The sequence below is a fragment of the Pseudochaenichthys georgianus genome, chromosome 15 (genome assembly GCF_902827115.2).
Source record: "Pseudochaenichthys georgianus chromosome 15, fPseGeo1.2, whole genome shotgun sequence".
Taxonomy (NCBI): domain Eukaryota; kingdom Metazoa; phylum Chordata; class Actinopteri; order Perciformes; family Channichthyidae; genus Pseudochaenichthys; species Pseudochaenichthys georgianus.
In genome coordinates, this window is record NC_047517.1 from 14,143,140 (window position 1) to 14,168,904 (window position 25,765).

Sequence of the window (25,765 nt, forward strand, 5' to 3'; positions counted from 1 at the left end):
TATTCTGTTTGCTTTCAGGGCTGAGGCCATTTTTTAAATGCAGAATAGCCCATGGAATCAGATTAGGGCCCATTCGTACATTGTATGAAGTGAAACATGTATCTAACATGTAGGAATCACAAGGTGCAGCTACATAGCTAAATGCCATTCGCTTCACTGGAGCATCGAACACTTCCAGACCATAAAGCAATGTTTTGTATTAGCTCACTTGCAATACTTATATTAAGTTTCCCAATAAAAAATATTTTCTTCCAATCTAAGAAAACCCTGACAGTAAAGACTGAACTTATATAAGTTTTTTACCATTTTTACAAACAGTACAAATGGCAGGTGATTATTACAATAGTCTCTTTAAAGGGGCCCTATTATTGTTATTTAAAGGTTTCATATTTGTATGTTGTGCCTCTACACAAACATGTATAACACACTTCAGGAAAGGGAGAACTCCAAAAAGCCCAATCGGGCCTCTTTTAAATGAATATCTCCCACTTTATTTTGCACATATATAAATCAATTACACAAATGGCAATGGTTAACATTTTGACAGGAATGTGTCTTATCTTTGCCTTGGCTTGCATCACCTTGATTCCATTCCGATGGAAGCGGTTATTATCTGGCAGACGATGTCTGAAATGTAGAGAATATTAATGATGAATGTAACGCATGCCCAATCACTTCCCAAGAAAAATTACAGAGGATTATTTCTGAAAGGGAGAAAAACACGCCACTTATTAAATCATTCCTCTCCCCCCCTTCTTCATGCTTTTCATGGGTGGTCAACAGTAATCAGTTTACCGTCGGGCTCTTTCAGGGTGTTAAGACATCCACTTTTCATTTGCACAAACGGTGTGATAGTTTCAAGCACCCATTTCAATTAATCCCCCTTAAAGTTTTGTGCCGTTCCTCTAGAAAAAACAAACCACCCACTTTTAATCTGAAACCTATGGTGTTTTTTTGTGAAAAAGGATTTGCCCATAATTCTCATTGCCTGCATCCCTCCCCCCCACACTTAGGGAAAACACATATGCACCCCTTACACACACACACACACACACACACACACACACACACACACACACACACACACACACACACACACACACACACACACACACACACACACACACACACACACACACACACACACACACACACACACACACACACACACACACACACACACACACACACACACACACACACACACACACACACACACACACACACACACACACACACACACACACACACACACACACACACACACACACACACTGTATAATTTATAAAGCCTAAGCTCTTTCAATACTCCAAAATGCCAGATAAACTTTTCTCATTTGCTCCTAATTTGGTCACACAAGATAATGCCAACATCTGAAGGCTTTTTAAACTGCTTTTTAAAATGCATTCCTGAAAGGAGCTGGCACAGGCACCTCTGCACCTTGTCAGCTCCAATAATTATTTCCAATCCGGAGCTAGCCCTTAATGTGCTGATTAATCCAGCCCTCTCCTTGCTGTGAGATGCATTCAGCTCCATTAATTTTTCAAAAAGGCCTCACTCTCTTTGCTGGGAGCCCTGCAGATGTCAGGGCTGTGGCAAAGAAAGCCATTAGAAGTTAACACCTCCCACTCCCCAGAGACTGGCATGGACTTCCCCCTCCCTCATTCTAATGCCAAGCAGTCGCATTAAGGACGTCAGCTGCCAGGCCTGGCATGCCCTGAACTTGGACATCGCCATCTAAGCACCATCCCCCCTTTAAAAAAAGAAAACAACCCTAATAAGAGTGGTTCGAAGAAATCAACATAATGAGAAACATGGCCGGGTCGTGCTCGGTCTCTCACAAGCGATGTCAACATCTTCGCTTTCATTTCTTGGGAATATCCAGGATTGGTGGAGATCTAATGTCGTGTGTCACTGTTCTTATCCAAACTCTCAGCTCAGACATTCCCAGCCAGGTCTCAGATCTGCCTCTGTGAAAATGTCCTTTAGAACAACTCGCTCACCAGTGTGTTCGAATTCAAAGCGATTTGAAATCCGTGCTCCAACCTCCTCTCACTCCAGAGCTTTGTGCGGCTCCCCCCTTATGCAGACTGGTTACAAGCTGTCTCAATTGAGGAAATCCCCCCCTTCAACCAGCTTTTATCTGCCGATAGGTAGGTGAATGGTGGAAATTAGGATTCCTGGAGAGACTTGGGATGGAGAGAATAGAAACAAAGACTTCCCCATGTCGGGAACCGATGTCTCTTTTTCCACTGCTTTTCCCTTTCATCCCAAGGGCTCCTGTCAGACAGAGGGAAGGAGAACGAGAGCACATATAATACCTTTTAAGAGGCTGCCAGTTCTCTCCCATGCGATAAGCTCTGCTCAAATCACAATGGAGTTTCAGGACCCTGCAGTCACCCCACTGTAGGCCTGAGAACACACTCCAGCATACACATCAACACCGATATGCAAGCCACATTGAAATATAGCACAGTAGCTAATTACACGTACAATGTTGGATCCAACTTGCACTTAAAGCTCCGTTTTCTGGGGATAATTTCTTACAAATCAATTTTAGGCTTTGACTTTAGCCTTTAAAGCCACGATATAGGAAAGAAACATTTTAAACATACAGCATTAGCGGGACAATAATCTGTAAACACAATGCTTGGGTTGCCAATATGGAAGTGTATAACTCCACTCAACAGTGGAGATACTATGTATACAGTATTCTGTATACAATCCCCAACGCAAAGTATTCAGAAATCTGTATAAACAGAGGCTGTGTCAAAGTCCCAGCCCTTTTGAATGTTAATGAAACGGAGGTGTTAGGATGTCAAAAATCTGTCCAATAACGATAACAGTACAACTCCTGTTTCGACTGAGCACGCTTCAGCTCCCAAAACCCAAAGTGCAGCCTCATTTACGTGCTAATGTGGGGAGGCAGATAAAGGACGGAGGAGCGATCACATCCCTGTCAGAGAGTCACCCTTTGAACCATCCCTCATGCCGGTGGAGAGGGGGGGAATTAAAGAGCCTCAGCAGGTTTACCACCTCTCAAACACAACTCACGCTCCACTCAAGTCTTCACAATGTGACAGAGAGAAAAATAACCCGTAATACACACACACACACACACACACAACAAGCTTTTAGAGCACAAGTTCACTGTCGTGTTTGTGTACGGAAGATTTTCTTTGACAATTAATCCAAATGATTGTTTGGATGGAACAGAATTAGGTTCAGGTTGATGTAATGTACATGACAGCACTAAACACAGCTATGCTTTGTATGAGGCACGGATAGTTAGACAGTTTGACTTGTTAGCAAATAACTTTCTGCATCCCTGAAAGGACTGAAATAACATTAGAACAAATGTAAAAAAACTTGCTTAAAGAGAAATGCATAAATATTTTGACTTTCTTTGAATATTGAATACACAATGGTTTAAAATCCTACGTATTACAATTCTACGTATAATGTGTCTCATAGTGGACGTGTCTCTGTGGTTTCAGCTCTAAGGAACATTTTAGAGACTTGTCTCATTGTTTTGGTTTTGCGCCCCCGACTTCTCTCTTTTGATAGAGTCTCATAGCACTCATCGGCGATAAAGCCAGACATAAAAAGCCAGTTAAGCTTTAGAGTTAGGAGAGACAAAAGCAGAACTGAGATGGGAAAATATTATATCAAATTCATAATGTGGCAGAAATAAAGCCCCACAAGAATGCTATAATGTTACTCATAATACATAATCATTTGTAATAATAATGTGGAACTACATGACCGTTATCTAAAATGTTTGCAAACAAATATGTTGGTCTATCCCTGTTGTGTTTAATGGGAGGGGGGTCCCACACTTGTTATTGCAGCTTGAAAGTTATTCATACTAATGCTTTTTCTGTAGTTTTTAGAAGAAATTATTTCCTTATTTTACTTTTCTGTTATTAAAGGCAAGTGACGTGAAATGTTAAATACTGCATTAAAGAACATTTGTATCGAGTGGATTCTGTAAAATGTTTCCAAATCTGTACACCGCAGAGAACAATACAATTACCAAATAGGAGGAACCAACATGCACACTCCCAAGACTCTCTCAGTTGTGGTGCTGAAGCCTCTACACTTAAAGATTTACTGCAGCACACACATCATTTGAGACTATTCCAGTGTTAATGTTTCATTTTGTGACCTTTATGATGCCATTTGCATTGTGTTAAGGCCAGATGAGGCGAGAAATGAAACATTAACAATGTAATACCAAATTGCTTTGACTATTACAGGAAAGAACTGGGAATAAAACACTCTGTGATGCTGTCTGGACTGTTCCAGTCGAGTAAACCCCACCCATCTGGTGCGCTCAGATGGTTAAAACAAATGAACTACTTGCACACTTCATGACCCTGATCTGTTTGGGGTTAACATGAGGTAACAGAGGACTGATGTGTGTGATCCCAGCTGCACTGCCTCCTGGAGGAGTGGCTCTGTTGAAGAAGGAAGTGAAATCACAAAGTCCTCATGTAGCGTTTAGGTGCACGGAAGTCTTGAACAAATAGGCCTGGATGTTCTCCATCACCTCGTGCCCCGGCCCTCCTGCTCCAGCCGTCCTGCTAATGAGAGCAGCCAGCCAGGCCACATTAGTGGTGCTGCATTAAATGTTCCCACATGTTTCTGAGTCTAAAGTAATGCACCTGTACATTTCCCTCCTTTTGTTAATATTTCACATGCGGGTTTAAGGTCAACGTTACTGAGTCTGAAAGGCTGGCGCGGGCCTGTGGTCACTGTTTGATACTCCTGTTCGGGTTTCATTCACACCTGCTTACAGTTTTACAGACATCGACCGCTCTAACTTAAGGTGGTTGTGTAATGTGTTCAGATAACTCATATTAACACCCACATAAAAGTGAACTCTGAGGACGTTTTACGGTGTAATAATTTCCCAGAGCTCTGCATGACTGTGTTCATGTAAAAAGAATACTTGAAATATATGATTGATTGAACATGTCTGTTACAGTCCGGGCATTTTATTTTCATCCAACTATGCATGTTTGCTGTGATTGGCGCAGTACGAAGAACTGTGGCTTTGGCATCACGGTTACTTTCCTGACTCAAAAGGAAACTGCCCAAATGGTAAGATGAAAGACTGATTTGTAAAATATGACTTCCTTTTCCTGTAATTCCTGGAAAAGGATCAGGCTCTAAAAGGCCTACATGTTGAATACAAGTCAGTGTAATTATTCAGGGGAGATTTGTAAGTGGAACATTCAGGCCTTTATCCGGTGTATTATTCAGGGTATTAACAGCGAGAGAGCTATCTGCATTTGGCCAGAGGGACCAAGTAAACACCGTAAATGGGTGAACCAGACAACCTAGAATCGTACTAAATGCAATCATTAAACATACCCGCATTTTCATTAACTTTTGGTGTTTTTGCTCAGGTTTGATGTTGTCCTTCTGACATCCTGTTAATGTGAATCCAGTAAGCATTGTTATGATGCATTTTAAAATAACTATACTGGGTAAAAGGCAAAGGTACTATGATGTTTCTACTCTTTCTGTCTTCTATTTGGAGATATTTTGGCGGCGACCACAACAAAAATGTACCCCCAGTGGCTGGAGTTCAAAGACGGGGCATGACAGATTGCGAAAGAATTGCTTTGAGTGGTGGATCGGCATCGCAGGAATTTTTTAATTTCCTGTTACTCAATAATTCTGCTCTAGTTAGGTCCTTGGACAACATCCTGCTCTGTACCTTGTCTGATCAGACCAATCCATTAGACAGATGCAGGGGAAACATGCTTTAATCCTTTATCAGTGGTCTGCGACGTGGTGGCCCTGTGTGGCTACCTGGAAGGCTGGGTGAAGTTATTTGGGAGGAGGTCGGACAATGTGGTCAGACTCAGTGATGTCACACACTGGGGACACACCTCAACCCCCCCCCCCCCCCCCACCCCCAACACAAGTGATCATGTTATCCTCCAGGCTTTTTATGAGCTCATGGTGATAAAAGGGAACGATTCTGCCGTCTTTTAGTGGGGAAATAAAGAAAACAGTCAGATGAGAAGCAGAACGAAGTGAGCAGTAAGTGCTTTACAGTGGGGGTGTTGACTTCCAGGCCTCCGGGGCTGTGGAGCTGGTTTTCTGGTGAGGATCTTCCCCTCCTTAACCTCCAGCCCGCCTCCCTCCCCACTGCACGTTCGTCATGGCTGTTCAGGGTCAGATAAATCACCTGCCATCGCAGGTGCTGACCTGTTGTTTATTAGTAAATGTCTAAAGGACAAGCTTTGAAAGGGGGAGGAGTTGAAGAGAGGTAGTCAAGGGGTTAAAGCGCTAGTCTTAGGTCTTAAGGTTGATTTAGCAGGCCCTCTGGGAGGCTGCTGTACTACCTTGAAGAAATGAATGCCAATAAAGCCTGCAGTGACTGATGTTTGAAAGCGTCTTAATTGTCTTGTTAAAAAGAAAGACGTTGGTATGTAGGGGAAATGTGCTCTGGGTGCTGAGAGTTTGCATAGCGAAAACAAACTCCACATTAAGACATTACAGCTGAAAAATGCTACTGTCAAACAACTTTCCTATTTGACCAACATGGCGGGATAATACCAAAGTTCTGGTACAGTGGAAAACTTCTCAGAATATTTGAATTGATATGAACATATATGGATAGTATTAAAGAGGTTGATATATTTGTACTTCTATGGTTTATGATTATTTATAAAACCTAGCACACAAACCACTGTTACGCTTGTCATAACAATGATCGTCTTATCGTACCATATTTACACAAAACATCTACATTTATGCTGACTTCAATATCGCCTACTCTGTTTACATGCATGTTGGTTTTCATAGTCTTCAACCATGAATAAAGTAGGTTTTTTTCTCCAAATATGATTGCATATTTCTGTTAACAGAGCCAGGGAGTCCATTTATTTATTTGTTTTGTAGTTTAATTTGATTAGTTGTATTTATTTATGATATTTATATTTTGTTCACACTCCAATTCCATTGTCTGAATATCTTTAATAATTTAAAGTTCATTGCCCTTTACATCTGTGGTATAAAAATGCTCTTAAATTGACAATAATCATTTATCACAATATTTCTGGGACAATACATCGTCCAACAAAATGTTTTGTTTCTCGTGACAGGCCTGACCTCTGTGCCTTATTTTAGAAACACTACAAACTGACAGTTAGGAGATACCTAGTTTTCATTTCATTTAATAATATGTCATGTTTAAATGGTGGAGGATTATAGAGGGATTATTAGATGAGAACGCTAACTGTCAGAAATGACAGACAGGAAATTACTCCCATCGTTGCTTCAGAGGTGAAACAATAAAGTTGCATTTAGTATAACCTTTGAGTCAAGTTGGGATTGACAGCAGAGTGGGATCTTCAGCTATCTAATAAATGACACTATTGTCTCTTCACTCCTGACACGTTTGAGTTGAAAAGAGACCGAAGCACTGGAGGCCTTAGCATAACACCCGCGCTGCCACCATCCAACAATGACTGGCACCTTCCACCAAAGGCAAGTCAACCTTAACATTTTTAAATTAAAATAATGATTGTCTAAACATTTATACGCTTGATTTCTGTGTACATACGACTTTGTCTAGACAGTGTGTTGCCATAAAGCTGACAACACAACATTAGCCTGTGAGAGCGGCGCAAAATATCTGTATCAAGGGATGTCATCTGCCCATGTAATGTAAAGCTAAGATTGAGCTCGATCAATTAGGATTTGCAGCAGAGCAGAAAATAGCTTGTGACGGAGGAAGGTGGAGGAATGTAAAAGGAGGAATACACTCTGAAACACTCTGAACCTTTGCACACAGTGGTTGCCTGCATTATTTTCACCTGCATTATAATACTGTGCTTCTTTTTTGTTAAACCAAGATCATTTATACAGGTTTTCTGGAAATACTACATTTAAAGGTTCCATCTATACATTTTGTAGGGATACATTTCATTATAATAGTATTATTGTGTGCAGAACAGTCCCATATTAAAGGGGCCCTATTATGCGTTATGTTATGAGTGTCTTGGAATGTTATATAGGTGTTTGTGCATGTAAATGGTCTGCAAAGGCTAAAATCCCCAAATCCCCTCCAGAGGGAGTTTCTCTCTCACACACTGTCCCCCTGTCTGAAATGCCTCTTTTACTTCCGCAATATAGTGACATCACTACGTTACACTCGTTTGTATTAGTGCTCAAACACATTGTATAAGATAGGCTAAGGCACGGGACATCTCTAAGCAGTGGACCAACCACAACAGAGCCAGCTAGCTAACCAATCAGAGCAGACTGGGCTCTGGTTTCAGACAGAGGGTGAAAAGAGCACAGACAGTATGAGAAAAATAAAGAGCTTTTTGAACATTAAAGCATGTAACACATCAGAGTAGATGCACAAAATACAAATATGAACCTGAAAATAAGCATAGTATAGTATAGTATATATAGTATAGTAGGGCCCCTTTAATTTGGGTGGCCCCCCATTAATAGTAAACCTATGTATTGTCTTTTTCATTTACTGTATTGTTTCTTTTTCACTTTTGAAGTTTCCTTGCTTTTTTAACATTTAAGATTCCATTTTCAAACGTTGTAAAGGAGGAGAACAAATGCTACAGTGTCACCTTTTACTGTTTTCACTATTAAATGTACAATGACTGAGTATACATAGTTTGCTTTTTATTGCGAGGGAACATTGGCTGAACAATATTTAAATTCTGACCTTCTGTAATCCAGGGTTGAGGCAGAGGCATAGTTGAGGCGTCCTAATCTCCAGGCAAAATCTCTAACTGTCACATCAGTGAACCTGTAAAGTTGATCTTTTCATAGCCCATAATTTTTAGCAGATATTATCAGTGTGGATATCAGCACGTCAGAGTGAGTGAGTCAGTTAAAATGACTTATTAGCTGCTCAATCTGGTTTATCACCTTCATCGAGTTTCAAAAGCACCGTCTTTAACAGAAAACTGCACAGCGGGTCATTCCCAGTGACAGCTCAAATCATGTTTGTTATTGAGCACGAGGTTGAGAGCCAAGGCTTGACGGGCAGGTGTAATAAGCCAGGGAGTGGAGATGTCACCCATGGGTGCAGCCTAGGGCGAATAGGGCCTAGTGAGCGTCTAAGGATTCCTGGGCTATAATGTAACTCTTTGTTCAAGTTGCAGAAATGGGAAATATGTTCGTGCTTGACGTGTTCTTGTAATGCCGTGGTAATGAGTGTCAAAAAGCAATGGCTATTCCAAATGCCTTTTGGCATCATGCGTCACTTTGGTGTCAAAACCACAATCCCCAAATGCAGGTGTAGCCATAATTATTTCACTTAAGAATATGTGATTTATGTCAGCTGTGAGCTTTGAAGTGCGGGAAGCATACATATTACTTATAAGTCATTTCCGCATCAATGTATTTGATCTGTCTGAGAGCTGGATAAACTTCAGTGAAATTGATTGTGCTGTAATCTATTATAGTACAAGCAGCTATTTCTACACACAGCTGTAACTGTCAGCCTGCTTTTATTAACGTTCCAAATACCCAAGTGTGTGTGAATGATCAATTAATGACTGACTCATTTTTGAACAATCACATAAACATGCCAAACAGCATCTTTCTGTGTATATTACCACGACACAAACTCATCTTTCCATGTTTTTTTTTATCTACCCTATTTAGGGAGGGCGGGGTACACTCCACAATGCTAAATGCTGTTAATCCTGGCCCGAGGCCTCAGACAACAGAAATAAAATGTGCAGCTGCCTTAATTACCAGATTTAAAAAACAAACAATAAATCTGCCTTAGATAGAGATGCTGGTGGAAAACAAACAACCTCTGGGCTTACAGACAGTTATCGCCATATTCCGATGTCTTAGGAAGATTAGCATAAAAGCCCCATATGTTGTGGAAAAGGCTCCTATGCGGGGGGTTGTGACATTTAAAAAGTGTGTGAGTCATAGTTTCCAAAAGTTAATAAACTCTTGTGTTTTGGAGCAGGAGGCAGCAACGGCGCTAACTTTAAAGCGGTTTGTTTTCCCCGAGTTGATTGATAGATACATCTCAGTCATTGGAACAAGGTGTGTCTGTTTCACGCATGGGTGAGAAAGCTCCCGCGGGACAAAGATGTGCTCTGTTCGGTCCTGACCACCCGAGGATTGCAGCCCAGCTTTTGAGGTTTTGATTATATTTTATGAGTCCTAATTGTGACTGACCTGGCCCGCCGGAGGCTTCATTTCATTTGAGGGAAGAAGGGTCCGGTCCTTCCTGCTGACTGGGGCATCTCGTCCGATCTGCGTGGCTGTCTGCTGACCTCCACCTTCACAGGACGGTGAGGGACACGTCTCAAGTTCATCCTCCCCCTGGGTGGTATGGCTCTCAGCTTACCTCCACCTGTCCGCTGGGGCCAGCTTCTCCCTTCACCCCTCGCCCTCCAGCTTCTCTGTGAGACTACTTAACATACCCCGCTCAGCTCCTTTTACAGCTCTTAAACAAAACTCAGCCTTTGTTTACCAACACTAGAACGGGGAAAACACTGCTTTCAAGTCTGATTTTGCTACATTTCATCGTTTTTATAATACGATTTTAATGCAGCTATAAATTAACTTAAACATCATCAAATATAAGTTCAAAATGAGGCAACACTGAGGACTTTTTTCACTCTCCAGTCCAGTGGCTGGCGCTCTCTTTAGGTAGTAACATAAGAATGTGAGTCTAACCCTTTATTAAACTGCGGATTCCTCATTGTTTGTATAACCTCGAAGTGACTCCAGAGTCACATTTGTTCTCTAGGCCTCTGTACAGCAGAAAATGGCCGCTGCATGACCAGATCCTCTTTGATGCAATAATGAAAACAAATGAGTGTAACATGATAATATATTGAGGGGTGCCGCAGTTTCAAAGCTGACATCGCGGGGAATTGAGGTGCAGCAGGGAAACACTAAGCTGTGTTTGTCATCACCCTCGACATTGTCTCTCGCACAAATTATTTCCTCCAGTTCACTTCGGAGTATTAGTCTTCTTAGGGGTTCAATTAATCAAAGGAAGCCCGGTTCCATATGGCTCTGCAGGGCGACTCTGACTGACCCCGGCATCGCTGCAGACCGAAAGCCATACTTCATTATTCTTGTCCTGCTTTAAGCTCCAAGTGAACACCAGAGAAAACTGCAAATCATGTTGGAACAATACCATTTGAAAAAAATAACATTTTAGAAACGCCAATTGTTGCTTAACCCCCTAGAAATGATGTCCATTATGGAGCTCTAGATAGGGTATTAGGACATGACCCAATTTATCATGTGTGAATTGGGTCATGAGCCCTATCCTCTTTATTTACATAAACATAATTTGATCTCTATAGGCTCGGTATTACCTGCTATTTAAGTAGACTGAGTTATTTCCTACACGCTCACCTGTTGTTCTCGTGAGGAAATCAATGCCTCTCTCTGGCGGTATAATAACATTCCCGCTGGAGAGCAACAGCTTAATTCACTCTTATCACTTTTGGTTGTCTGGCTTCCAGTCAAGCTGGGGTCCAAGAGGTGAAATGAGTTTGGCAACCTCAACTCCAGGCGCGACAAGAGAACACACATCATGGTACAGTTAGTGGAAAAAGGGAGGGAAAATTGCCTGCATAAGCAGGAAAGATAGAGTTTCATCGTTCCTCCACTAAAAACGCGCACTCGTCTTTGGCAGACTTCAAACACTTAATCGGCAATCATTTTTCAATGAGCCCCAAAGGAGCACATTTTAGTGCTCCACCAAACAGTCTACTGCTTTGTGCTCTCTAATCCCTCACGGTTATGCATCATGGGGAGCTGGTGGTCGTCCTTTAGGCGGAGGTTAACCCCCACCTCCAGACTCACAGACAGACAGACGGACCCGCAGCACTGCTCCAGTCCTCGCCTCTACCACCTCTGCTCATGCCTCACCCGCAACATCTGTATCCATCAGGAAACACTCACTTTCTATTGGTGCAGCCCTCAAATTAAGACTGTCTTTTGATCTGGAGGCTGGACAAAATGCAAATGAAACTTGATCCCATAAATGGCCTTCTCATCTGCCTTGTTAGGCTCTATGAAGAGGTTTCACCAGCCCCTTTGGATAGAGGAGCCCTGCCTCTTCTGGACTTGTCTCACACATGTGACTGCCTCACTTCAGAGACACCCCCCCTTCAATAGAAAACACACACAACCTGTTCCCTTAACCCCTGCTTCACTCCCATCTCATCTTTTGCTTGTGCTCACAATCTGAGACACAGTGCTCGGGAAAATCATATGCAAGGAAGCCAATAATCTAAACAGCACTTAACCTGGCCGGTGGAGGATAGTATTTGTGTGATGAGAAAATCTCCAGGCTCTGGCTCTGTCTCATTAATGAGAAAAGATGAGCGTTCCCCACAGCAATTAAGAGTCAATCTCCTGCATTAACTCACCGCCCCGCGGCCACACACGCAGCACAAAGACAACAGGCCATCCACTGTCACTCATGTTCCTGGGGTGAGCCGTGCGGAGAGCACTCCCAAGATATATTAAATTAGATGCTCTGTCCTTCTGAAACCTAAACGTGGAGAATGTAATGCTGCAAGGAAATCCAATGAGTGCAACTCCAGCTCTGTCTGACATCTGATCACAACACAGTAATAGGTGCGCAGTGTCCCCAAGAATGACATGCATTACAATCTGAAACTCATAATGTTACACAATAATCACAATGTGTAACAATAATAGTACGTGTGTTTATGATCGGATTTAGAAGCATCAAAATAAAAACTAATATTACCAAAATGTCTCATTATGCAAAATGGCCCATTTCAAAATATATATATATAATAATACTCGGTGCCGGTTAGCCCAATTCCACATAGGGACCAATAAAGTGTTCCCTTTTGCCTTTTTCTTGTTGTTGTATTGCTAAAAATGTTAGGACGTATTTTTTGCAACGCTTTGATTTGTATTAATTTGAACTCTTGTTTACATCCATGTTTTCTTACTAGCAGTCTTCTTTTCCTTTTTCTGGGCAGATTATTGCTAACCAAATGCCAAGCAGCGGAATAGCTTAAAAGAAAGATGTGGATTTGCCTCCTGAATTTTAACAATACATACAAAACTAGGACACACGAATAAAAACATTGCTCTGTAGCACAACTAAAAGTCAGAAACTCCACAAGGCAACATTTATAAGAAAGGAAGTCAAACTAAATATTTATATTTTTCATCTACAGAAACTCTTTGCTTCTCTTATTTTAAACACAGGTGTATGCCTCACATTCTAGAAATGAAAACCGCCGGGCGCAGCAGCATATGACACTATTTTAGACTGTGTAACACTCAATGGAAAAGCAGGTCTGGACTACTCACCATTGTAATTTGAACAGCAAACATCATTAAGCACTCTGAGCGCAATATTCATCAAACAAGATTACTGCAGCACTCAAAAGGAGCGCAATGGCGGGCGACAACAAACAGTCATTTCAAAGAACACACTGTAGGCGTGGTGGCGAAAATCTCAGCAGAAATACTGAGGATAAACACGCCACTTGAAAACCCTTATTCTGTTCATTATGTTACATCATCATTTCTGTGCAGGACTACTAAACAGGGTGTGTGTGTGTGTGTGTGTGTGTGTGTGTGTGTGTGTGTGTGTGTGTGTGTGTGTGTGTGTGTGTGTGTGTGTGTGTGTGTGTGTGTGTGTGTGTGTGTGTGTGAGTGTGTGTTGGTGGCCATGGGGGTATTGAAGAGTCTGACAGAAAATAAGAGACAAGTGGACGGATAGGAGATTGGGTCGGGGTGGGGTGGGCTGGCATAATGAGTGACATATTGTGAAATCTTTACCTACAAAGCAGAGTCTCCTTCCATGCAAATGAGACTCACTGGATAAGGATCTGTTTGATGGGACACATGCGGAATATGAGGCAGTTAATTCCCTCATTAGTATTCCACAGAGCTGATTGGCAAAGACCGCAGAGAGCCAGCCGGAGAGCATGTCTGCAAAACCCAATATTGATTTGTTTAATGGTGTCAGGGAGTCAAAAATCACAAATCTCCTGTCAATTGTTTATGAGGCTGTTTAGCGGGCCAATAGATGCCCCTCGCTTAATTAATACCTCATTACAGAGATGTGATTATATGCTTGAACTGTTAATGGGGCCGCAGAATTTCAAAGACCACCATAAAAGGTGTTTTGACAAACAGAGCTGGGGAAACGCCATATCTGATGAATCCCAGTGTGTGTGTTGATTTGGGACTCTTTGTTTGTTTTCTTCCCTTTTTATGCTTCCATTATTCACAGGGCATACGTGCTGGAAGGCTCGACAATGCTTTCCACCACTTCACAGCATACTTGTTTTGAAACGGGCATTTCCATACAACAGGTTAATAAATATGAATAAATAGGAAGGAATAATACTCGTATAAGTTATTGAATGTGCACTTAATAAGAATGCATGCATGTACAACACATACACCTACAGGATAGTGTACATAATGTCTGCAATAAACGTCATTTAAAAATGATTATTTACAAAGACGCCATAGAGAGATGTCAGTGAATGTCTTGTTACAAAAGGCAGAAAAGCAAAGGGGCTGATGTTCGCCCAGTGGAGCACACATGGCTGATCTGAAGGGCTCTCTATTTAAAGGCCCATAAAGAGAGTGATAATGGCAGAGGTTTATGAGGACTCAGCCCAGTGAGACAGGCTGTTACTGCCGCCGCCGCCGCTGTTGTTGTTATTCCCACTGTTCCTCGATGGCCACTAAAGCGGAAAAATGGATCCCCACTTTGGGTTGAAATATGAAGCTGGGCTTATTCTCCCTCTCTTTCGCTTTTTGTGTGAAAGGCGCCCAGGCATTTGCCTGCATGGTTATGGAGTTAAATGCTCAGCTCCATGGCTGGGCTTCTGCACGGTCTCCCCCTCCATTTCACTCCCCCTGACAGGATTAGCAGGTCTCCAGTGTTAGAAATACATTAAGTGGACCTTTGCAGTCACTTATTATGCCTGATTATGCAGCTGGAATGGGCAAGGTAGGCTCTGTTTGTAGTTAAATAACTTCTCAGATGCTTTTTTTTTTTTTTTACAGCAGCAATCTTCAAAGCATGAACGGGTCAGTGGCTCAGGCACAAAGCTGAGATTGATTTCCACCCTCCTACTCTTTGTTCCCGCGGTTTAAAGAGGACAGGTTCTACTAAATTAGTTTGCCCGTGTTATTAATGGAATAGCCAATTAAACTCCCATACGCTGGTGTCATGGCAAAACAATGCAGTCGCACAGCAGAGGCTAGAACAGCAGGGTTAATGAAATGGTTAACTTATGCTGATGTATAGATCGGATTAGGCTCCATCTGGGCGGTGTGCCACAGAGTCCCAACAGCTGTCCATTTTCTACGTTAGTACAGCAGTCTTCTGCAAAGTGATGCATGCTGGGAACTTCGCAGGTCAAGGCGATATATAACTAAGCATCGAAGTCACCAGAGGCTGCAGACGTGCCGAATGTTGACTCCTCTTGTTTTGACAGCTGGGACAAAACAACCTGAGAGTTCGGAGCTAAAACAAGTGGACAATTCAGCAGTCGGAGAAAGTTTCCGTGAAATCAGCAGAGAAAGTGAGATTGACAGGGCGAAGGGGGGGAAATAAACTTCACCAAGAAAAGTCTACAAAACAGCGATAAGACATTTGTATAAGTGTGTGTGCATGAGGAAATTGGAGGTCGGGTGTAAAGGTGGTTACAGAGACGGGCTTAGTGTCAGCTGTGCTAAGATTGTCCAAAATGAGAGAATATTCACCGTCGCTCCAACAATGAAACCCAATCCCCTGTTCTTACTACTTACTTGAGTTATTTTCTGTAACGCCAGCAACATTTTGTTATTCATTCATTATCTCTGACAATGTAAATGACTCATCACATTTAAAATGGCTCCCTAAGGGGAACAGACCCCAGGAATGATGTGAATGAAATCATGGGCATTTAGGTTACGGCCCAGTTAGCCTGAAGATCCCAGTAAGAGTGTAAGGCAGAGCGGAGGGAGAATTAGCCTTCCTCACTTGATGGCTGTTATACTTGGCCATTTCCTGACCCACTGAGAATAAAGCTCCAATTTATGGCAATTATCCATGTTAAAGACGGCACCCATACACATTAGCAATAATGCCAGAGGTGATGAGAATGTGCGAGTTGCTATTATCATATTCTTCGGCTCGAATACCTCACATGAGCAGCTGATCACAGCTAAAAATGCCTCTACACATGTTATCTGTAATGGGAAAGCTAAATTGATAATGTCTCTATTTATGTGCTCCTGAGAAGCGTGTATTTGTGGCAGCGGGGAGGGTAAAAGAGGACTCCACCCCCAGAACAGCTGACACAAGTGATCCGTGAATTCTTTGGAGAGGAGGTCAGGCACATGGGGCCTCCTCACATCACACACCTCGGGCCATGACCACTCAGCAACGCCCTCCCCATCCAGGGCCCGGGCCTGTCACATCTGGCCCCAAAGACCCGGGACGTTTTCTTTCCCCTGTTCAAAATGCACCAGTGGTTCCCATTTAACACCTGTTCGCCCTAATTTCCATTTTCGGGGACGCTGTGGATTTCAAATCATTTATCACTTCCCAAAGTGCTTCCACATGTGCGCTGCCTTTCCCAGTGTGCGGGGTTCCTGCCTCCGGCCAACCTTTTCCAAATGTATTAAAATTCAGTTTGGTCCAAAGAAGTTCAGACACTGATGTTTCATTGTGGTGATGTCTGGTAATTATTAGTCTAAATTACGGCTCCGGCATGTGACGTGACAGGGTGGACTCCATGTTTAAAAGGAGAGAGGGGGCGAGGAGGTAGGGCCAAGGTGGTCTGTCACGCTTTGTGCACTTTTATAACCGTGTTCCCCAACACTGGGATGTCAGTCAGACTGAAACAGTTTCGCCACCGTGGAAACACTTGTGTGGTTAGGGACCTGAGAGGGTCCACTGGGGCCCACTGCGGGGCAGCTGGGTGAAGGCTGTGTCAAAAGCACTCCACTGTGAGGGACTCCCACATGGAGCTCTGATGAACATTAAACACCAACTGCAGTCCGGTTGATAAGGTCAGAGTTCATATTGTGAAACCAGGATTAGATCTCAAAGTGGAAAACGTTTTGAATGAAAGTGAAATCAGATTATGTCTTGGGGTTCTTTGGTCGACAGTCCCTGAGCCTCAGCAGCACACCAATAGTGTGTAATTGGCTTTGACAAAATAGGACGGGAGACATGCAACCGACTTGGAAACTTCAGTGTTGTGCATGTTGCTTAAAAACATGTTGAAGCATCGACCGGTAACAGCCCCTCCTACCTATGGCTGTGTTTGTCGTTAATAATAATAAACAAAGTTACATTAAACAAAATTAATAAACACATTTAAAGTCAGGGAGGGCATTTGAATCCCTACATATGCAATGGAGTTTAATCTCAAACAAAAAATGTCAAAGAAAAAACTCTAGCAAAGTAATATTGTTGTCATTATATTTAATAAAAACCCAAAACCATGGTAGGTAATGAGAACCTTATCATCACCACATTTCCATGTTCAAGGGTATGTGTACAGAAGTGGGAGAAAAAAAGATATTTCCACAAACACAAACAAAAAAGGTTTTTTTTATTATTTCAAATGTATTCTAATTAAAAAAGGAAATTGCAACATTTGTGTTTACAAAGTACGTTTTTTGACGCGCTAAGCTCCATCTTCAAGTGGCGAATGTTTGAAACTGTACTGTAAGTGCGCTTAATTAAAGTGGGCTGTGAAAATGTGCACTAATCAGATATGGTTGGTTACAAAGTCCATGAAATTACTAATTAGAATTTCATTAAAAGGTACCGCTTTATCATCTGAGGAAATCGTAACCTTTAAAACGCTTTCAGGAAGGCAGTGTGCCTCTTTAAATGGGTTAAAAGAGAGGAACGGCTGGCTTTTGATGTAATATCTCATTTAGGATTTGAGCTAAATTGGACCATTTAAACATGTCATTGTTTTGGACGTAATTTATCAGACTAATTAATGACAGTTATTGCCTGGGTTGGGCGGCTGACAGAACACCAGGCTCCTGCAGAAAGAGATCACAAAGACAGACGTTTAGCTGGGATGAAAACACACCATTAGGAGGCATTTGCCAAGAACGAGTGGCCTTTTTCTTCTTTTCCGCGTTTAGTTAGACTACCTCAGATGATTAGCATTCATATTTCAAAGTGTTGTGGAGAATACAGATCAGTTTTTTGGTGCTTGTTTTAATCAATGTGTAATACAGTATTTTTTAAAGCCTTGCATTCCATGCTGTTGAGTAGTTTGGTCAGTTTCTGTGTCGTCCACGTAACCTTATGCCTAATTACTATTCCTCCCATAAGTGGGTCAGGATGGGCTGTGTTAGTTAAAGGGATCATGTGTAAGCAATCAGGCCTGTTTATCTGAGAGACAGAGGCAGTGGAAGAAAAGACAATCTGTTCCTCTGCTAATGACCGGCTCATTTAAACGCCACAGAGTTCACCCTTTTCTACTAGAAAAGAGAATACTGTGCACACTGTCGACATCGGGCAGATATGTGCAGAAAGCTGATTAGTTGATAGTTCCCTTTGGAAACAGCCATGAGTCAGAGGTGAGAAGTGAAAAGTAATACTGCAGGTTTCCCCCGTGTCATGCCCTCTGCAGATGTTGAAGGGGGAAAGCAGCAGAGAGGTGCATTATGGGGCCAAAATTGTCAGTCTAACTGGATGCAGTTTCAGCGTGTCCAAGTTCATGTGAAATCGGGAAGCTGATCGATTCCTACTAAAACAGGGAAGGGAAGTCAATCAACGGCAGACTCCCATTAAGTTAACTGCCAGTGTGGTGCAAAACAAGGCATGTTGGGAATGCAGCTGTTTAATTTGCCCCGCAGGCTTCATAAACCTTTGCCTTTGAAATAGCAACCATGGTGGCAACATTCTGTCCTACCGTCTACATGTGTACAGACGTAACATATCGGCAAGTGTTTCTCATGCAACCTAAATGATCACAGGATACTTACTTTTTTTAGAAAGGAATAACTACAAATGTTTTTTTTTATGTATGGTATTGTACTCCCATATATAAATCATTAAACTGACTCCTTAAATTAAAAGCCCAGAACACTGATTCAATTGATAATCACAGACACTTTAGTTGATTGTGCTTGATGCCTGAGGCCAAATGATGTCGTTAGTTTGATTTGTGGCACACCCTGGTTCCTCGAGTGGAAACTAATTTGCACCTTCGCATGGGTGACACTTAGGCATTAGCTTGTGAGTGTGTCAGTACCTGTAATTAAAGCAGATGGTCAAATAACCCTGGCTGTTAACAAAGTAGGGCCTCTACATGGTCCTAATTCCCCTCGGCCAATTCCCCCCGCTCGTTGTTCCAGAGGAGTTGTGTGTTCACTCGTTTGGGCCTTATTAAAGCTGTGGCTACAATTAAGGCATACAGTAAATAGACCTGAGGACAACAGAGAGGACGTTTAGGCGACAGTCTAAACCTAAATGACCCTAAATAGGGCCTTTTAATACCACGCTGCCTAATCTCCACAGCACAGGTACTCATGTTTGAATGACCTTCAATCAGCCACCGTAAAGAAAGGGGTATTTCCTCAATAATTTGTAGGAAGAAAGAAAAAGAACACCATGGGAGGTCACTAAATTAAAGCCGTGACAGATCTGCGGTTGGGCTCATATTTGAAAATTACCTTACAAGATTCCTATTAGACCATTTCCTCTAAACTGGTTCCAACTTTTGGGTCCTTCCAGCCTTAAAGTGTGCGATGTGTTTAAAAGCACCACACTGAGATATGTGCTAAATACCAGCTGAGCGAAGAAAAAAAAATCCCCATAACTGTCATTAAAAGGATCATAGAGTATAATCATGGAACACATGCCGTAAGAGCGCATTCAGCAGACCTGTGCAGTCACTATACTTTCTGACATGATACTACAGCACATAATGCAGCCTGTAATTATCTGTTTCCTGGAGGTGGAGGGCTGCATAAAACTGCCATGAGCTCCTGTGTTCCTCTCATGAAACGCTTTTCTCCTCTTTGGCAATGACTCACTGCGCTTCGCCGAGGAACTTAAGCAGGTTCACACCAGGAGGGGCAGCCGTACAGCAGCCATCTGGTTAGGAGAACAAAGACTTGTATACTGTATACTCTTACATGCTCAGTCATATGGCTGAGGTAACACACTTGATAGGCTTCTGACTGAACCGCCATCTAGGCCTGGGCTATATTCGATATTACTGAATATTGATATTGTGATAAAAGACTACATATTGTTTCGATTTTAGATATTATTAATTGTTTTATTTTTCTTGTTTTAAATGCTGCATTAAAGTAAAGTTAGACTGTTCTAGATGTTTATTCTTTAGTCATTATATCCTCATAACTAAAAATAGCACCAATTGTAAACCCTCGCTGTTGTCACAATATCGAGGTATTTGGTGACAAAATATTATCGCCCAGCCTTACCACCATCAAGCTAGCATGATTTATTCCCAGGCTTTTATATCAGGCCTTAAAATCCCCCGAGACAGCTTTGAACAGCCAGGAATACATGATACTCATATCTTTAAGCAGCGTCAGATAATTGAGGCTAAATAAACATAATCAACACGGGAGATAATGCTGTTGTCCACTGCCTTATCTAAGAAATTCTCCAGTGAGACGTCATCATCCTGCTCCTCACACTGGTGGAGGAATTGAAGCCTTTTCTTAATGATATGACAAACAGAGGCAGGGAGGGTGTGTCCGTGTGTGTGCGAGTGCTTGTGGTGATAGAGGTAGAGCAGGAGGAGAGAAAGAGACGGTGAAAAAAAAACATTAATTATTAGCCCCAGTGGGATCTCTTATATTCTGTCTAGCCTGGACAACACCAATTAATACAGCAATTATTATCCTGGCCCGTAGCACAGGGTTGACTAAGCTGGCTTGCCTTCTGACGATTATGGCGTGAGGGGGAGCAGCAGAAGAGAGGCATGCTGGAGCGAGATTATTCATCTCACACTAAACCCCTGCTTTTATGATGCATGGGTGATGAGGGAGATAGCCAAAAGAGCCAAAGAGTAATTTAGTCGGCACATTTCAACTCAGCATTACTGCAACACAATCTCCCCGTAGAATAATTTCTGTTGGGTGTCATCTTTAAGGGTGTAAAGGGAGCATCAATTCGATAAAGAATGAACCGCGCAGAAATGTTCTCATATGTCCGCCCTCCTCCCGAGTAACAAGCAGGCCTAAAGCTGCACTTTAAGTCTGAGACCCTCCAGATCCTGTGTGACAGGTGCACAGTTCACTGCTACTCCTGGCCTCATACCCCCGAGGTCTTATTCTAGGCTGTGACCCAGCCCTGCACTGCATTCATTTCCTAAACATTGTCTTCTCCCCTCCCCTCTCTTGGCCCTGATTCCTAAGCAGTGGGCGCACATGTAAGCAATAGCTCCACCTAGTTTCTGCAGCGCAGCTCTCTCCCTCTCTTCACAGAGTAGCACACTGGCTGAATGAGAGGAGATCTGCAGTTTCAAATGAAATACTGCTCCCATATTATCCCGCTACTCCAGTCAAATGATCCACTCTGCTCTATTCTTCCCCATCATCCTTTTGGACAGGAGAGCTCTCTGTGTCTCTTGTTCTATTTTTGTGGCTCCCCGTCCCCGTCCCACTCTCCCGCTGTGACAGGAGCATCTTAAGCACATATGCCCCTTTCCCCGCAGCCACTGTAAAATCTGTGCTGACAGCCAATGAAAACAACACGGATGCTTGCATGTTATCTTGACATGGCCATGTTAAGCTTCGCTCTCACGATGCTAAATGGTCGTCATAAACCTAAACCTAAAGATCTGAGACGACCAATATGGACTTTTAAATAAAAATAAAAACATTATGCTGTGTAACATGTTTAGGTTGAGCGAGGACATACAGTAGGCAGCTACCGCTAGCTGTCACAGAGTCAAAACAATGTGTAAGCTGTATTTAAAAGAAGCAGCAAGGTGTTCACGTAGATCCCCTGGATGTACTGTTCCTTATGTTACAGCAGATTTTCATTTGGAAGATGTTGTACGTTTTAAACGATGATTTTTTAATGTTCCAAAATAATGTTATACCGTCTCCTGCGCTCTAATCTACCTCCTTTCTATGGGATCAATTGACAAAACAATTACAGTCTACAGGATCTAGTCTAACAAGCCGTCGGAGTACTAAGAATGATTAGATGGCGGGTATTACATGAGGAACCCATCTTTGGATTAGTGACGAACACAATACATTCTGAAATAAGTGGAGGAATATGTACATCCCTTTCATGGAAGACGCTTAGGTGATTGCTGCCACGAGAGGATTTGTCAGCATAACACAGGATCTCAAACAATAATGTGTGTGTGATAGGACACCATGGAACACATTCAGAGCAGAATCACTGCCTGTTGTGCGAATGGATCTCTCCTCCGTGCAACCGAGTGAAGGGGCCAAAATAATTCTGCTCGGTTTCATCATCGTTTAGTTGAATACATTAAAGCATCAATCGGAAAAAGAAAGCAGCATTTATTTCTAAAAAACTCAAAGTTCAATCCATTTGCTTCCATCATATCACGTGTTTTAGTTGGTAATTGGTGGTTGTTCTTTGCAGCAGGACGGTCATTTATTCACGGGGTGTTGCGTTGCTCCTGGGCACAGAGGAGCGGCCATGCCTCTAAGAGGAGGCGCTGTCATTGTCACTGCGAGGTGTAGGATAACAGCTAAACAGCAGGTTGTAATTAGAGTGGCACAGGTGTAATGAGGGTGCAAGATTCCTGCTCCGGGAGCCGGTGCCAAACTGGACCGAGGTGCCGATGGCACACCGCTGAGTGGCGTCCCAGCCAGAGACACCGCGCTGTCTCTACCTGCGTTTCGGAGCAGACAAACAGACACCTGATAGACTTGCATCAGACGATCGTATTTGAGTCGCTGAATAATTGTTCTGAACTGGAGAGGTTCGCAACAGGTGGTAATGATAATAAAACTAATAATAATAATGATTGTGAGTTATTAAAGTGATTCTCAAGAGACAGAGGAAGTGCTTTGGCTAAAAAGCTAAGAATTTGTGGTTTGTTGAACGTAACTGAAAATGTTTGTCTACCCTGGATGTTATTTGAAAAACATTTTCCTCTTTTCCTCAGATCACATTTTAACTCGCTCTCGACATGTGTAACACACACACACACACACACACACACACACACACACACACACACACACACACACACACACACACACACACACACACACACACACACACACACACACACACACACACACACACACACACACACACACACACACACACACACACACACACACACACACACACACACACACACACACACACACACACACACACACACACACACACACACACACACATCTCAGTTTGTGAGGCGCAAGCCACAAATGATCTTACTACACATTATTGTGATAAGTTTGGTGCCAGAGATAGAGGAGGAATTGAGGAGAGAGGGAGGAAAGCACCCAACACTCCACAGAACAGATAAGTGCAAAAGCCAAGATTCTTCTCACTGCTCCATCAGTTAGTGCTCAACCTGACCCTACAAAATAAGACCAGCCCTTTTGATAGAGATGCCTCTTTGCATAATATTCCACCCTCAACTATACTCTCTAAACGGCACACCACTTTCTCAGAAGTAATAGCATCACAAAATGGTCGAAAACAATCTATGTTTCTTTAACACTTAAACAGCAATGCACTAATTGTTTGTGTGAAATAATCGCAATTTTATTGATATCGCAATATGGAACTAGTGCAATATTTGTTAAAAGCTAATCACTGAATGTGTCCAAATTCCATTCTGAATTAGGTATTGCGATGCTGAAGTGGCAGCTTTATCATTTTATTCTACAGATTTCTGAAAACATCTTTATTTGGTAAAGATGATCACGGTACCCTAATCATTTTTAATTTAACGATATATACAAAATATAAAGAGGCCCAATTATGCTTTTTGGGATGTTTTCTTTCCTGTAGTGTATTTAGGTTGTTGTGCATGTAAATTGTCTACAAAGGCTAAAATCCAAAGGTTCCCACCAGAAGGAGTTTCTCTCACACACTTTGCCCCCGCCTAAAACGCTTCCATTGCCCCTTGAAGGATGTGAATAATGATCGTTTCCTCCAATATCGTGAATCATATCGAAACTTTAATAATAGTCAATATAAATGCAATTAGATGATTTTCACAAATCGTGCGGACCTAACCAGGAGTTTGACAAAGTACAACCTGACACGAGTGTACACATTTGAACTTTGAAATGACTTTGTGAGCAGTTCTCTATCTGACGCCTGGGAAACAACACACTAGATGAATAGCAATGAGATGATGGGTTATGTTTATAAAGTGTTGACATATAATTTACTTCCAATCTACTTCCCTTGTTTATTTTATTGTCTCAATGAAGAGAGAGCCTTTTTATCTGTGGCTGAACCACCACCATGACATTCTTTGGCTGTGTGTTGAGTGAACCACAGCTACACCATGTCAGAGCTGCAGCACATCTCATTACTACTCCACTGGAGAACGCAACCACAATAACACCACCCCTTCTTTCCACCAGGGCAGGCGAGGGGGGGGTGTCCGCTGTGTTTGTGTCCGGGCCTGGGAGAGAAAGGCGCGTGCGAGCTGTGGTTGTACTGGTGGGGTCGAGTCAGGGTTGAGTTTTAGTGTACTGTAATGTTGAGGAATAAGAAAGTCTGATGGAAGTTCAGGCTCATAATGTGCTAACTTATTGCACTTTTACTGGGTGATGTATTTTCTAAATAGTTAAATATTCATAGGCATTTTATTCTAGCATCTGTCTGGCATGTGGTGAGTCAGTAAGGGTCGGGGCATTCTCCCGAAGTCCTATCGGGCGAGTGGGAGCAGACCCCCACAGGCTATGAACTCCATAATGTAGGCCATCACAGCAGCTAGCCTGTGTAAGTATGACTTCTGAGGGGCTTCCAAAATACCATGGCAGTGCTTTCATTTCCCCACCACTCGCCAGGCAGCCGCAAGAATGTCAATACCAATGAAGGAATGTCTCGGGGAAAATGTCGAGGGGATTAATCAACACCTGTACTCTTTGGATATAGATTTACAAACGGCTCGAGACTAAGAGACAGTGCAAACTATGCAAAGCAAGGCTCTCTGCATTCATCACACTGGGAGCAGAAATGGATCTACCAGCAAAGGCTTAGTGATACTGAGATGAGTGAATGTGTGACGCAGAGCAAACTGGGAAAGGTCCATGATTATACTAAACTGTGAGGGGACACCCTGCATGGGCAATAGGACAGGGTCTTATAATGATGGCAAATGCATAAACACAAGTTTATGATGATTATTAAAAACCCTCTCAAAGGTACGATTTTAATCATTTCAATGTTTTTGTCATAGCATCAATAAAAATGTACCTTAAATGTATATTAAAAATTACTTAGAGTGCAAAATGCTCCTTGTGAGTGCTTTAGTATTTCGTTATTGGTCCAATAATAGGTAAGTACTGATTTGATGTAATATCTGGATATGTTGGAGCTCATTTTAACTGCTATAGATTATGTTGGGTAGTTTATAAAAATGTGTATATTTATTTATATTAATATCTTAAAAGAATGTTTCGTATGTAAAATCTTGTAACTAGTAACTAAAGCTGTTAAACAAAATGTTATAAAAACTACAGTAGAAGTATAAAATATCATGGAATATAAATACTAAGTAATAATTAAACCACAAGGGAGTATATTAG

At 42.2% G+C, this 25,765-nt stretch overlaps 1 long non-coding RNA gene across 2 annotated transcripts in view; it reads right to left on the reverse strand.

The window, feature by feature from the left end:
• Positions 1-556: 556 nt before the first annotated feature.
• LOC117459691 (uncharacterized) overlaps positions 557-25,765 on the reverse strand; it is a 63,015-nt gene continuing 37,806 nt past the window's right edge. For both annotated transcript variants that reach the window (XR_011644469.1, XR_004553551.1), the window contains exon 3: positions 557-627. This is a non-coding gene — a long non-coding RNA (uncharacterized lncRNA). The remainder of the gene's footprint in view (positions 628-25,765) is intronic.